Source organism: Sturnira hondurensis, unplaced genomic scaffold, assembly GCF_014824575.4.
Source record: "Sturnira hondurensis isolate 20B ecotype Veracruz unplaced genomic scaffold, ASM1482457v3 Scaffold0003874, whole genome shotgun sequence".
Classification (NCBI taxonomy): domain Eukaryota; kingdom Metazoa; phylum Chordata; class Mammalia; order Chiroptera; family Phyllostomidae; genus Sturnira; species Sturnira hondurensis.
This window is the reverse complement of record NW_028076505.1, coordinates 5700292-5715686: the sequence shown is the minus strand read 5'-3', so window position 1 is coordinate 5715686 and position 15395 is coordinate 5700292. Positions and strand designations below refer to the sequence as shown.

Sequence of the window (15395 nt, the reverse complement as noted above, 5' to 3'; positions counted from 1 at the left end):
TTAGTTAATTTCCATTGTGATTGTTGTCTATTTGCATGGTTTTGGAAGGCGTGTCATCCATCACTCTGACTGAAACTATGTTACATTCTTACATGTAGGAGTAAAGGAATTTTTTATTGTGAGAAACTTTCCTGGTAGTTAATATGCTCTTTTTCTTAGTTAAGTAGCTATTATGTTTTCACAACTTGGAGAACCAGAGCATTTGAAAATCAGGATACTCACAGAATTGGTTGAATATGGTCACAAAATAGAGGAAAAGGTTAAGGCTATGAAAAATGAAATAAAAGAAAATGTACAGTGAACCAATAGTGAAAGGAAGGAAACTGGGACTCAAATCAACAATTTGGAACAGAAGAAAGAAAGAAACATTCAGTCAGAACAGAATGAAGAAACAATAATTCAAAAAAAATGAAAAGAGGCTTAGGAACCTCCAGGACAACTTTAAATGCTCCAGCATCCAAATTATAGGGGTACCAGAGGGAGACGAGGAGGAGCAAGAAATTGAAAACTTATTTGAACAAATAATGAAGGAGAACTTCACCAATGTGGCAAAGGAAATAGACTTTCAGGAAGTCCAGGAAGCTCAGAGAGTCCAAAAAATAAAATTGGATTCAAGAAGAAACACACCAAGGAACATCATCATTGTTACCCAAGATTAAAGATAAGAAGAGAATCTTAAAAGCAGAAAGAGGAAAGGAGAGCATTACCTACAAAGGAGTTCCCAATAAGACTATGAGCTGATTTCTCAAAAGAAACCTTGTAGGCAGGAAGGAGCTGGAAAGAAGTATTACAAGTCATGAAAGGCAAGGACCTTCATCTAAGTTTACTCTATTCAGCAAAGCTATTATTTAGAATAGAAGGGCAGATAAAGTGCTTCCTAGATAAAGTCAAGTTAAAGGAGTTTATCATCACCCAGCCCTTATTACATGAAATGTTAAAAGGACCTATCTAAGAAAAAGAAGATGAGAAATATAAACAGTAAAATGACAACAAACTCACAGCTATTAACAACTGAACCTAAAAAATAAAAACAAAGTAAGCAAACAACTAGAATAGGAACAGAATCATAAAATTGGAGATCACAAGAAGGGTAATCAGCAGTGGAGTGGGAAGGTGGGAGAAGGGGAAAAGTTATAGAGAATAAGAAGCACAAATGGTAGGTAGAAAATAGACAGGGGGAATGCTCATGTACAGTCATCCATGGACATGAACTAAAGGGGGGAATGCAGGTGGGAGGGGTTGTGCAGGGTGGAGGGGAATGAACAGGGGGAATGGGACAACTGTGATAGCATAATCAATACAATATATTTTTAAAATACAAATACACATACAGATAATGTGCTGGGAAATCTATAATTTTATTTAGTTATTTCTGTAATTTTTTAAGCAGAAGATTAAATTTATTTTTATTACATGAGTATTACTGAGCCTGCAGTATATTTAATTTCATGTGCTTTTGGGTAAGAATGAAGCAAGGATGGAAAGGATATGGTTTATAATTTCTTCAAAGGAAAATATGTGCAAAGATAGAACTTTCACTCTTGTAATGATTTACTGAAAATCAAGAAGCATAACTCAGAGTTGATCAATCTCTGAGCCTGGGTAGATGGATGATAGAGCTGACAGTACTTGAAGACATATAAAACAAGCAGATTTGAGGAAGATGAAGAAAGTCATTTTAGATTTGAAGTCTGAAGTGCTGGGTCATTTTAGTGGAAATGCCAAACAGGTGTTTGCACTCAGTGCTGAGGAAAAAAATGCATTAAATGTATACATATTCGAAAGTTATCAATATAGAAGTGACACTGATAATATGAGAGAAGTTAGGAAAAGGATAGCACAGGAAGGAAAAAAAAGAGACTCATTGGCTCCCAAGCCCTTCCAGAACAACATGAAATAATTGTGTCCATGAGTTCTTTTTGTTAGTTCCTGTGGATGAAGAAGGGAAAAGAAGACTTGAAAGTTCCAACTGGACTTAACACTCTATCAGATCCTTTCTCACTCTACCAATGCTAGAAAGAGACATTGTTTCAATTAGTCATCAACCTATTTCTTAAAGACATAATTATAGTGGAAAACATCAATGGATTTCTCTAAGCCTGAAAGAAGATAATCTTTGCTAATTTTCCTTCAAAACACAGAATAACCCCCCCCCCAAAAAAATAGAACTATTTAGTGTTATCTAAACATAATAAATTTTGGATGAAAAAAATACAATAAGCAATGTTTAAAAAAAGAAAGGTTGCCCTGGGTGGTGTGGCACAGTGGATTGAGTGCCAGCCTGAGAACCAAAGGGTCACTTGGTTTGATTCCCAGTCAGGGCACATGCCGGGGTTGTGTGCTTGTCCCCAGTAGGGAGTACTTGAGAGGCAACCACACATTGATGCTTCCCTCTCCTTCTCCCTCCCTTCCCCTCTCTAAAAATAAATATTTATTTATTTACTTATTCCCTCTCTAAAAATAAATAAATATTTTTTAAAATAAAATGAAATAAGAGAGGTTACAAATTGAGAAAAATATTTATACCTTTTATCATAGACAAAATGTTAATATCTTTAATAAATAAATATAAAAATAGAAATGAAAAAGATCAAGAATCTTATAGAAAATTGAGCAAGAAATTTAATAATTGTTCGTTAAAAAAAATAAATAAAAATGGCCTGTAGTCATGTGAATACATGACTTACTTTGTTAATAATGAAGAAAACACAAATTAAAATCACATTGGGAAAGGAAGTTCTGCCTAAAGTAGACTACTATGATGTAGCCTAACCCTCTTACCAAGAATAGCTAGAAACACTGGAAAGGTTATATAAGACAAGATGTTAAGGCACCAGAGAGTCATCAATACAGCACACTCTTGAAGAGGCACAAAATAGTGTGACACTCCACATGTTCCAAGAAGTTGATCAGAACCTCCAGAAATCTTAAGAGATTAGGAGGGGTGGGACAGTAGGGAGGGGCAAAACTTAAGGTCAAGGCCCACCAAGAAAAAGGCAACCTGATAAGTACTTTGAGTTTTCTGTGGAGTCTCTTGAAGGGTTAGACTGTGGGGTCAAAGGTGAACTTTAAAAAGACCAGCTCTTCAAAAAAAGTGAAGTTCATCAGCTTGGTTTCTTCAGATTGTTGAGCTTAGCAGTTGTGTATCTTTTAGCTAGCTTCTCTCTTGCCAGTCTCAGCTTTGAACAACAGAATCTTTGAAATATTGTTCTTATACACTTTCCTGTTCTACCTTTACCTAAGCCAGGATGAGCAGAAATCTTATCTGCTGGCTTTTTTTCTACAAGGTCTTCTACTATTTGTGCCTTCTATTTTAGGCCTGGATGCAGCTGCTGCTGCTGCATGGGGCAGAGATAAAGAAAATGTTTTGTGTAGGTTGCTTAATGAATAATGAGGATCAGAATAAAGGTCTCTGATCAACTTCGAAACAAAAACAAAAAATACAAAAGAAAAAAAACCCCTCCACAAACAAAGAAAAAAACTGAAGTCCAACTTCTAATCAACTCTGTTCCTAATATGTTACATTTCTCTGCTCTGTCTTACCTGATTTTCAAAAGCAAAAATAAATCCTTCCTGGGAAAATGTCAAATTACCCAGAGCCTCAAGTTAGCAGTACAACATTTTACACAGAGTGTAGTGTCCTGCATTAAAAAAATTGCCTAGCAGTTCAAAAGAATCAGAATGAATCACTTAAAATCAAGACTATAAGATAATAAAGACATAGCAGAGATCCAGATATTACAGATACAAGATACAACTTAAAATGATTAATGTGTTTAAGAATTAAATGCCAAAATAAAAAATTTTCATGGCAAAGAAGTTGGTCAGATAAATGGGAACTATTAAAAAAGTCAGATGTACATTTTAAAAGCAAAAAATATAAACTAATTGAAGTTAAAAATTTAATAGGTGGATTTGGCAGCAATTAGACACAGTCAAAGAAAGAATTAGTAAACTGAAAGTTAGGTTAAAAGAAAAATAAACAATAAAGTACAGTTTTAAAAAAGACTAAAAGGATTTACTAAATATATAAGATAAGGTCTAAGCCATACATAATCTAGCAAAATCAGTATTTTAAAATATAATGGCTGATAATTTTTCCCAAATTACTAGAAGATGTCAAATCATGTTTAAGAAGTTTTATGACCCGCCCTGGCTGGTGTAGCTCAGTGAATTGAGTGTGAGCCTGTGAACCAAAGGATCATGGTTCGATTCCCAGTCAGGGCACATGCCTGGGTTGCAGGCCAGTTTCCAGCAGGGGACTCATGAGAGGCAATCATACATTGATGTTTTTCTCCTTCTCTCCTTCCCTTATCTTCTAAAGATAAATAAATAAAATTTTAAAAAAAGTTTTATGATCCACAAGCAAGATTAATATAGAGCATACTTCACTGAAGTTGATCTATGTAAAATGGCTGAAAATCAAGGTTTAAAAATATAAAATTATTTAGTTTGCAAAAATCCATTAATTTCAAAAATAGTGACAATAGTACCAATAGATGACTTCTCAACAAAAATGATAGAAGCCAGAGACAATGCAATGGCATCTTGAAAGTGCCAAAAGAGAAAAATATCGAATATAAATTTTGTGTCTAACACAAATTAAATTTTTGTTAGGTGCAAAAATTCTTTCAAGTTTTAATTTAAAATAAAACATTTTCAGGGAAAAAAGTGAAATTGGTAATCAATAGACCTACCCTGAAGGAATAGTTTTCGCCACACCCCAAATAAATTCTGAATAGATTATAAAACTGTGAAAGGTAACAGAAAAAAGGCCTTCACATTGCAAAGCACTAACCATTAGGGAAAGCCTAGAAATCTGGAAGACATTAATCAGCATCATTAGTTTATCAAAACACCAGTAAGAATGTGCAAAATAAGCAGTGTAAGCCTACATTAACAATATAGGTCATTTACAAAGGACTTTGTACTAATACATTAAAAAATCAATATGCAAAATAACATAGAAAACACAGGAAACCCAACACACACAAAAAAGACACAGATATGTCACAAAAGAGGACATCTTGGTTGGTCACTTAATGTTCTGAATTATTTTTGCCAAATCTTATAGCATTTAAAAGCCGCGCCTTTTTCACTATTAAAATGACTATAAAATGTTCTAACTTTTTGTCTGTCTAGGAAACAGTCAGAACTACTTAACATGTAACATTATTGTTATTGTTGTAAGAAATGATAACTGCAGAATGAAAATTAATTGATCTAACACTTTCTCCTCAGGTTTGTGTTTTTGTAACGGTAGGATCTAGAAGTACTTGTGGCTGATTCTTCCAGGAAATTGCTTTCAAAATCATTATAACCAATGGTAATAACCTTGGTGATATTACTATGGAAGAATTTCCTTGACATTGAAGTAAACTTTCTATGTAATAGTCAGCATGTTAGTCAATTAAACAATGCTCAATGAAAATGAAGCAGCATACAAAATACTTTTAAGAGCTGGGTGAGAGAGGAAGGAAGAAGTTGAAGAAAGTATAACCTGAAAGGCAAATCAGAAAGTAGTAAATATGTTGCTCTCCTAAGTTTTATTTTTTCAACTTAATTATTTTATAACTAAATATAGTCATATGACAACTCTCAGGTTGCACCACCACATTGGAACAGATTAGTAGGGGATGCAATGGCAGGTTTGAGATCTGTAATAGAGAGAAAAAAGCAGAAATCAAGGTTGTAGCTCTTTGAACATTGCTATATTTTAGGAGCAGAGTGAGGCATAGTTTGTTAGATCTCCCTTCAAAGACTCTCTAAGTATATCTGGTAGACAGTATTCATTTATTTAATATTATGAGAGTGCATGATGCATGCATATATGTGTGTATATATGGTATGAATAAATGACTATAGGTGCATGTAGTGGCATACTTATGTGAATGTGAATGTGCTTGCATGTATGCATGTAAAAATGTGTGTATGGGGGTATCTGTGTGTGTGTCTGTGGTGTTTTGGGAAAGAGAAAGAAGAGTGACAGACATTTGTTACCCTGACATGTATGGAACTAGTATTATCTTAATGGTTTCTCCCCTGCTGAGAATGCAACTAAGTGCCTCAGAGAAATGAGTCCATTTCACCTAGATAATAGAATCTGATCAAAACAAAAATTGCCTCTACAGCTTATTCATTTCAGTTTGCCTGTCCCTCCTCCCATTTTGATTGCTGCTGCTTGAAACACAAACAAGAGGTGCCTTTTAGGGTTCTCAGCAGGAGGTTAAAAAAAGATACTGAAATAGAGTCTGGGACATTCAGTACTATTCTCATTTTAATTTACCAACTATAACTGTTCTCAAAATCTTGATTACGGTATTCTTTTGTAAATCAGTTTCATTACATAAAATGTAATAAATTAAGCAGGTCTTCTCACAAGGAAAAGTTACTGCCTTGGCTGGTGTGGCTCAGCCGCAGGCTGCATGGAAAAACAGCCTGTGAACCAAAGGTCACCGGTTCAATTTCCAGCCAGGGCACATGCCTGGGTTGCAGGCCATGTCCCCAGTGAAGAGTGTGTGAGAGGCAACCACACACTGATATTTCTCTCCCTCACATTGTCCCTCCCTTCTCCTCTCTCTGAAAAAGCAAATAAAATCTTTGAAGAGAAAACAAAAAAAGAAAAGGTAGGAAGATGCATATGGAATGCAATTAACCGGATTTTTAATTACATAAACATGGAGAGATGTTAGAGGAACTTCAAGTTTTTCTTTTCTGATTTGAATTGACAATAAATTCCATGCAACAAACAGAATTACAAACAATTATTTATCAGAATGTGAGTTTTATAGGTGTCATGACCACTATAGACAGCAGGCCTGTCTGGATTTAATTGCGTTGCATTAAAGTGGTGTTGACTTAAAGAAGAATTCTTGAACCATCTTCAAAACTTTTGCCATATCTATGTTCCAACTTTGCTATTAATGTAATGAATTAGGTAATTGTCCAGCAATGTTCTCTTCCTATCTTCTATCCTTATAGGAGTCCGCTACATTGTCCCTTGACATTGGCTTGTCCATGGAATTTACTTTGGTCAATAGGATATTAGCAGAAGTTAGTTAAACAGAACATTAAAATGAATTTTTAGAGTTGAGGCTTGTCCTTTTGAACTTCTGCCCTTCACCCCAAGAAGAACATTCTTTATGGAACAGTTGATCCAAGGAGGATGAAACCTGAACTCAACTTACAGCCTTTCCTGGCCCAGAGGATGTGGTTGACCCTCATATCCATGATCAAAAGAATAGGTGATGTTCTAAGGTCCAGAGATTGAAGATGGTTTGTTATGTAACAATATTTGGGCAGAGCTAAAATACTTGATAATACATTTTAATTGCTTCTTAATTTTGTTCCATAGTGATACCAATAACCTGGCCAGACCATGGGGAGAAAGGAGGGAATGCAGGAGGGGATGGTGAACCACTGGAGGCAGTAGTCAAGACTGCACTATCCAGGTAACCCAGTTAGTGCTTTGTGAACCCTCCACCTCAGAGCAGGCCTGTCCTGCTTCTGGTGACAAATCCTCCACCCCTGGGCAAGATGGTGGGAAGAGGAAGCATTACACTGAGCATGTGCAAGGTTAGTGAGTCAATTGGATAAGGGGAAAAGTCCTCCCACTTCCTTCTGGTACATGATTGGGGGTGGGACTGGGGAAAGGCAGGCACATGCACCCTAGAGATTGAAATGGCACCAGGGGGAGGTGCTGTATGAAATTTGTCAGTCTAGCCTGAAGAAAAGGAGGAATTGGATCCTCCCAGAATACATGGAAGTTTGGGCTTGTTGAGGAAGCACCTGGCCCCTCTTATACCTAAAACTGATTTAATCCCAAGGGAAGAAAGGGACACTATCTTGCCTACCTGGTGAACATACTGGCCAGTGCATTTGTAGGAACTTGTGGCCCTGAAGCCATGTGGCCATTGGTTGCACTGGCCCTACACACCATGCTGAGGAAGGAGCCTGAAGCTGGACAGCAACCAGAAACAAGTAAACCACCTGGATAATGGCTCAGCAGCTGCCTGCAGCTCTCAAAGGATGGTACTTGGAATAGGAAAAGGAATTGTGAATGCTGCCTTTGGTTTTGGCCTGGCTGAGGGGTGGGCTTTCTTCTGGGTTTCCAGAGGTAATGAGCTTTTGAAACAAGAGTGCCATTCACCCAGATTGTGCAACACTGAAAATCTTTTTCCTTTCTCATCAAGCTCTGCCTCTGGAATTTGCCTGTTGGTAGTGGCAGGCAGCCAGACCCCCACTTTAGTTAGGTAACAATATCAATTATAGCTATAAATCATGAAATTGATTGGTACCTAATTTTAACACATTTGAATAAATGTGTTAATTTTTACATGACCTAAATTATCTTTAGAACTATAGATGGTAAATAGAAAAGATGGTGGCAAGGTAGGAGGAAACTGAATCTACTTGCTTGAGTACCCAACTGGGATACATAGCTGATCTGAAGAACAGGGTCAACAGAATCCCAGCTGATATGAAGTTTGGAAACCAAAGGTTTCAGAGGATGCATAAAAATGGGCAGCAAGGAGATTTTGTAGGCTGAAGAGGTGATCCCTGGGCCTTGCCCTGGAGACCACAGCAGTCACAGGAACTTTGGAGGAGAGCTGGGTTAGTGATTGCAGCTCAGTGGTTCACTCCCTTTCCAGAGCAGGGAAGTCATAGACATGTGCCAGGAGAGACCTGGATGTGTAAAATCATTGAGGGGATAAAAAGGCAGTAAGTGACTTGAGGGGATAAAAAGACACACTGTCAGTGGTGTATCCTGGCTGGAGTGGTGGTCATTGGCTGGGACAGTACCAAAGAAATTGGGGAGCCGGGTGACACCTGGATGTGGGAGAAAAGATGGGCCATTACTGGCTATAACCAGGATAGACTCAGGACTGGTCAGAAAGTTGGTCTGTTTGGAAAGTTGGGCATGTGTTAGGAACAGCTGCTGCATCCAAGGGAACCTCCCTCAAAAGAGGAGCTCAGCCACTGTGCAAGGACATGGCATGCATGGTGGCTGGGCAAGCATGGGAGGAGTGGGGGTGCAATTTGCTCCTACTGAAGTCACCTCTCAGATTGATCAAAGAGGGTGGCAAGGGCTTGGAGAGGTAGCAGTGCCCTGAGAGACTTCTTTCAAGAGGGAAACTGAGTACCCCTGAAGGATTTTGCGCACGTGTGCATACCCAGGCCAACAAACAGGGAGGAGGAGAGGTTGGACTTGCTCCCACTCAAAGGGTTTCACAATGAGATGGATTATAGGTACCTGCCTGGCACATATACTCAGAGTGGACAGTGCTGGCTGCACAGTGGACTGAGGGCCTGGGCTGGAAACTGGCCACCTGTGATTACTGTAGCCTAGACTGAGTCCCCATCCTTGTGGAACCATACGAAAGGAAGAAAATGGAGCCCAGCCCCTCTTGTCCTGCAGTATACAGGAAGACCAGCAAAACCCACTTTTCAGGTTTAAAGTCAGCACAAAGCTTTTTTCCCAAGTGTAAGACAATAAGAATTGCGAAAAAAACAGAGACAGATTCAGAAAGAAGTCGGAAGGCAAACTCTAACAGCTGAGACAAATTTCGCTTTGAAAAGCAAACAAAACAAAGTGGGAGCTGTGAATACCAATTAACCTGCTGGAGCAGAGAACCCACCAACAAAGGGGCCACCAACAGGCAAAGCCCCAGTACAATAAGAGAGCCCACTCAACCAGAAGAAAGGGCAACCCTAGAGCATCCAGACAAGGAGAGAAAAGAGGCTGCAGCACCGAGTCCCACAGAATTCCTACCACAGAGTTCACACTATGAAGACGGTTGGTAAAGCAGAACATCCAGAATCACAGAAACAAACAAAAAGAGTCACATAAAATGGAGGCAAGCTATCAGATGTAGAATTCAAAAGAATGATTACAAAGGTGCTCAAGGAACTCACTGACAACTACAAGGAACTGAGCAGAATCTACAACAGTATGAAAAAAATAGAAACTATAAACAAGAACCAAGAAGAAATGAAGAATACAATATCTGAAATAAAAATATACTCTAGAAGGAATACATGAGCAGTCTACAAGAAGCAGAGGACTGAATTAGTGAGATGGAAGACATGGTAGAAAGAAATACCCAGGTAGAGCAGCTGCACAATAAAAGAATAAAAAAATATGAAGATAGCTTAAGGGAACTGCAAGACAACCTGAAATGCCACATTTGAATCATAGTAATACCAGAAGGAGAANAAACAAAAAGAGTCACATAAAATGGAGGAAAGATATCAGATGTAGAATTCAAAAGAATGATTACAAAGGTGCTCAAGAAACTCACTGACAACTACAAGGAACTGAGCAGAAACTACAATAGTATGAAAAAAATAGAAACTATAAACAAGAACCAAGAAGAAATGAAGAATACAATATCTGAAATAAAAATATACTCTAGAAGGAATACATGAGCAGTCTACAAGAAGCAGAGGACTGAATTAGTGAGATGGAAGACATGGTAGAAAGAAATACCCAGGTAGAGCAGCTGCACAATAAAAGAATAAAAAAATATGAAGATAGCTTAAGGGAACTGCAAGACAACCTGAAATGCCACATTTGAATCATAGTAATACCAGAAGGAGAAGAAAAGGAGCAAAGGATAGAAAGTCTGTTTGAAAAAAATGACCAGAAATTTCCCAAATCTAAAGAGGGGAAAAAATCACACAAGTTCAGGAAGCACAGAGGGTCCCAATCAAGATGAATCCAAAGAGGCCTACTCCAAAGCACATCATAATTAAAATGCTAAGTTTTAAAGACAAAGAGAGAATCTTAATAGCAGCAAGGGAGAAATAAGAAGTAATATATAAAGGAGCTCTGATAAGGCTGGCAGCTGATTTCTCAACAGAAACACTGCAAGATAAAAGGAAATGGCAAGGAATATTGTAAGTAATGAAAAACAAAGGCCTAGAACCAAGACTACTCTACCCAGAAAGGCTCTCAATTAAAATGGGAGGTGAATGGAGGATTTTCCCAGACAAAAGAAGGCTGAAGGAATACACCTCCACCAGACCAGCACTGTAAGACATGCTAAAGGGACTGATATAAGAAGAGGAAGAAAAAGAGTGAGAGAAAGAGAGTGGAACACAGGTACAAAGGAAGAAAATGAATAAGTACCTATCAATAATAATCTTAAATGTTAATGGAGTAAATGCTCCAATCAAAAGACATAGAGTGGCTGAGTGGATAACAGAACATGACCCACACATATCATGCTTACAAAAGACCCGCTTCAGAACAAAAGACCTACACAGACCGAAAGTGAAGGGTTGGAAAAAACATATTCCAAGCAAATGGACAGGAAAAAGAGCTTGGGTAGCAATACTTATATATCAGACAAAATAGACTCCAAAACAAAGGCCATAAAAAGAGACACAGAGGACACTTCAGAATACTCAGGAGAAGACTCCATCAAAAAGACATAAACATTATGAACATATATGCACCCAACATAGGAGTACCCAAATATATAAGGAAAATCTTGGAGGACTTCAGCAACATGTTTACACTAGGGGATATTAACACCCCACTGTCAAAAATGAATAGATCTTCCAAACAAAATAACAAGGATATTGTGGCACAGAACAACATCCTAGGACTTAACTGATCATATATACATACATATATATATAACCTTTCATCCCAAAGAAGCAAAATACACACACATTTCAAATGCACATGGAACATTTTCAAAGATAGATAACATGATAAGACAAAAAATGAGCCTCAACAAATTTGAGAAAACTAAAATCATACCAAGAATTTTCTCAGACTATAAGGGCCAGAAACTAGAAATGAACCTCAAGGAAAAAACTCAAAAACACTCAAATCCATGGACATTGAATACCATGCTATTAAATAATGAATTGATTAATAATGAGATCAAGGAAGAAATAAAACATTTCTGGAGACAAATGCAAGTGAACTCAAAATAGTCCACAGCACATAGAACATAGTGAAGGCAGTCCTGAGAGGGATGTTCATAGCAATACAGGCTTACCTAAAAAAGATAGAGACATCTCAGATAAACAACCTAACCTTTCATCTACAAGAACTAGAGGAACAACAGCAAACAGAGCCCAGAGCAACTAGAAAGAAGGAAATAACTAAGATCAGAGCATAATTAAATGACATAGAGACTAAAAGAACAATTCAGAGGATCAATAAATCCAGGAGCTGGTTCTTTGAAAAGACAAACAAAATGCACAAGCCTTCAGGCAGACTCATCAAGAGAAAAAGAGAGAAGACCCAAATAAATAATATCAGAAATGAAACAGGAGATATTACAACTGACACCAGGGAAATACAAAGAATTGTAAGAAATTATGACAAATAACTATATGCCAAGAAATTTGAAAACCTGGCTGAAATGGACAAATTTCTAGAGACATATAATCTTCCAAAACTGAATGAAGAAGCAAAAAGCCTGAACAGACTGATGACAGCTGGTGAAATCAAAGCAGTAACCAAAAAGTTCCTGGCATACAGAAGCCCTGGACTGGACAGTTGCACAGGAGAATTTTACAAAACATTTAAGAAAAAGCTAAACCTTATCCTTCACATACTATTCCAAAAAATTCAAGAAGAGGGAGGACTCCTAAACTCTTTTTATGAAGCCAGAATCACCCTAAGGCCAAAACCAGATTAAGACACAACAAAGAAAGAAAACTACAGGCCAATATCGCTGATGAACATAGACACTAAAATCCTCAACAAAATCCTCAACAAACCACATCCAGCAATGCACTAAAAAGATCATATACCATGATCAAGTGGGATTTATCCCAGGAATGCAAGGATGGTACAATCTTTGCAAATTAATAAATGTAATACATCATATAAACAAAAGGAAAGACAAAAATCACATAATCATATCAATAGATGCAGAAAAAGCATTTGATAGGGTACAGCACCCATTTATGATAAAAACATTTAGAAAGTGGGAGTACAGGGAGCATAGCTAAATGTAACAAAGGCCATATGTGAGAAACCTACAGCCAACATCATACTCAATGGGCTAACTTTTAGTTTTTCATACTCAGTGAAAAACTAAAAGCTTTCCCACGAAGATCAGGAACAAAACAAGGATGCCTGCTTTCACCACTCCTATTCAACGTAGTATTAGAAGTCCTAGTCACAGCAATCAGACAAGAAAAAGAAATAAAAGGCATCCAAATTGGAAAGGAGGAAGTAAAACTGTCATTGTTTGCAGATGACATGATAGTATACATAGAAAATTCTATAGACTCCACCAAAAGAGTACTTGACCTAATAAGTGAATTTGGTAAAACAGCAGGATATAAAGTTAATATTCAGAAATTACAGGCATTTTTGCACACCAACAATGAAATATCAGAAACAGAAATTAAAGAAAAAAATTCTCATTTGCTATACCAAAAAGAAAAATAAAGTACCTAGGAATAAACCTAACCAAGGAGGTAAAAGACCTGTGCTCAGAAAACTACACAACACTGAAGAAAGAAATTAAAGAAGGCACAAATAAATGGAAGCATATACCGTGTTCATGGATTGGAGGAATTAACATCATCAAGATGTCCATACTACCCAAAGCAATTTATAGATTTAATGCAATCCCTATTAAAATACCAGATAAAAAACAAGCATTTAAAAAATTTATATGGATCCATAAATGACCCTGAATAACCATAGCAATTTTGAGAAAGAAGAACAAAGTAGAAGGGATCACCCTACTTGGCATCAAACTATATTACAAAGCCATAGTAATAAAAATAGTCTTGTATTGGCATAAGAACACATAGATCAATGGAGCAGAATAGAGAGCCCAGAAATAAACCCAAGTCTCTATGGTCAGGTAATATTCAACAAAGGGGGAAGATGCATAAATTAGAGTAAAAATAGCCTCTTCAACAAGTGGTGCTGGGAGATATGTACAGCTACATGTAAAAAAAAAGAAACTTGATCACTAACTTACACTACACACAAAAATAAATTTAAAGTGGATAAAAGACTTAAATATTAGTTGTGACCATAGAGTCCTAGAGAAGAACACTGGCAAGAAAATCTCAGATATTCCATGCAGCAATATTTTCACTGATATGTCTTCTAAAACAAGGGACATATAGGAAAGAATAAATAAGTGAGACTTCATTAATATAAAGGGTTTCTTCACTGCTAAAGAAAACATCAACAAAATAAAAGGGGAACCAACTGTATGGGAAAATATATTCGCAAATGATACCTTGGACAAGGGTTTGATCTGCAAAATATATAAAGAATTCTTATGACTTCACTCCAGGAAGACAAATAACCCAATTAAAAATGGGAAAAGGACCTGAACACACACTTCTCCAAGGAAGACATACAGAAGACCCACAGACATGTAAAGGATGCTCAGCATCACTAGCTACCAGAGTGATACAAATTAAAACCACAATGAGATACCACTTTACACTGGTCAGAATGGCCATCATACACAAATCAACAAACAACAAGTGCTGGTGAGGTTGTGGAGAAAAGGGAACTCTAGTACACTGTTGGTGAGTGGGTAGGTTGGTGCAGCCCCTGTGGAAAACAGTATGGGATTTCCTCAGAAAACTAAAAATGGAACTGCCTTTTGACCTGGCAGTTACACTGCTGGTATTATACCCTAAAAATCCTGGAACTCAATTCAAAAGAACCTATGCACCCCAATGTTCATAGCAGCACTTTAGACAAGTATTGGAAGCAACCTAAGTTCCTATCAATAAATGTGTGGGTGAAAAAATTGTAACACATTTACACAATGGAGTACTACAGAGCAGAAAGAAAAAAGGAGCTCCTACCTTGTGCAACAGCATGGTTGGATCTGGAAAGCATTATGCTAAGTGAAATAAGCCAGACAGTGAAAGACAAATACAGCATGATCTCACCCATAAGTGGAATCTAATTAACAAAACAAGCAAGCAAAATATGATCAGAAACATTGAGATAAAGAACAAACAAACTGAAGTAACTAGAGGGGATGGGGTGGGGGTAATGGAAGTAAAAGTGGGAAGGGTCATCAAGGAACATGTATAAAGGGCCCACGGACAAAGCCAAAGTGGGGTAGGATTGAGGGTGGGAGATGGGGATGAGTGGTATGGGGGGAAGTGGCGAGGGGGAAATGGAGACAACTCTATCAGAACAACAATTAAAATGAAAATGTAATCTCAGAATTGTTTTAAAGATTTAAAAAAGACCTACAGATGCTACAGATGGTACACGCATGAACTTTTAAGAAATACCAAATTTATATATATACATAGACTATATATATATATAGTATATATATACTATAATATATAGTAATATATATTATAGTAATATATAATAGTGTCTAATAGTGCTTGTCTAATAGTGCTGCTATTATTATAGTATATTA

General features: G+C 37.1%; 1 protein-coding gene across 1 annotated transcript in view; it reads right to left on the bottom strand.

Moving 5' to 3' along the window:
• Nucleotides 1-15395, bottom strand: part of MACROD2 (mono-ADP ribosylhydrolase 2) — a 580549-nt gene that overhangs the window by 13753 nt on the left and 551401 nt on the right. The window lies entirely within an intron of this gene.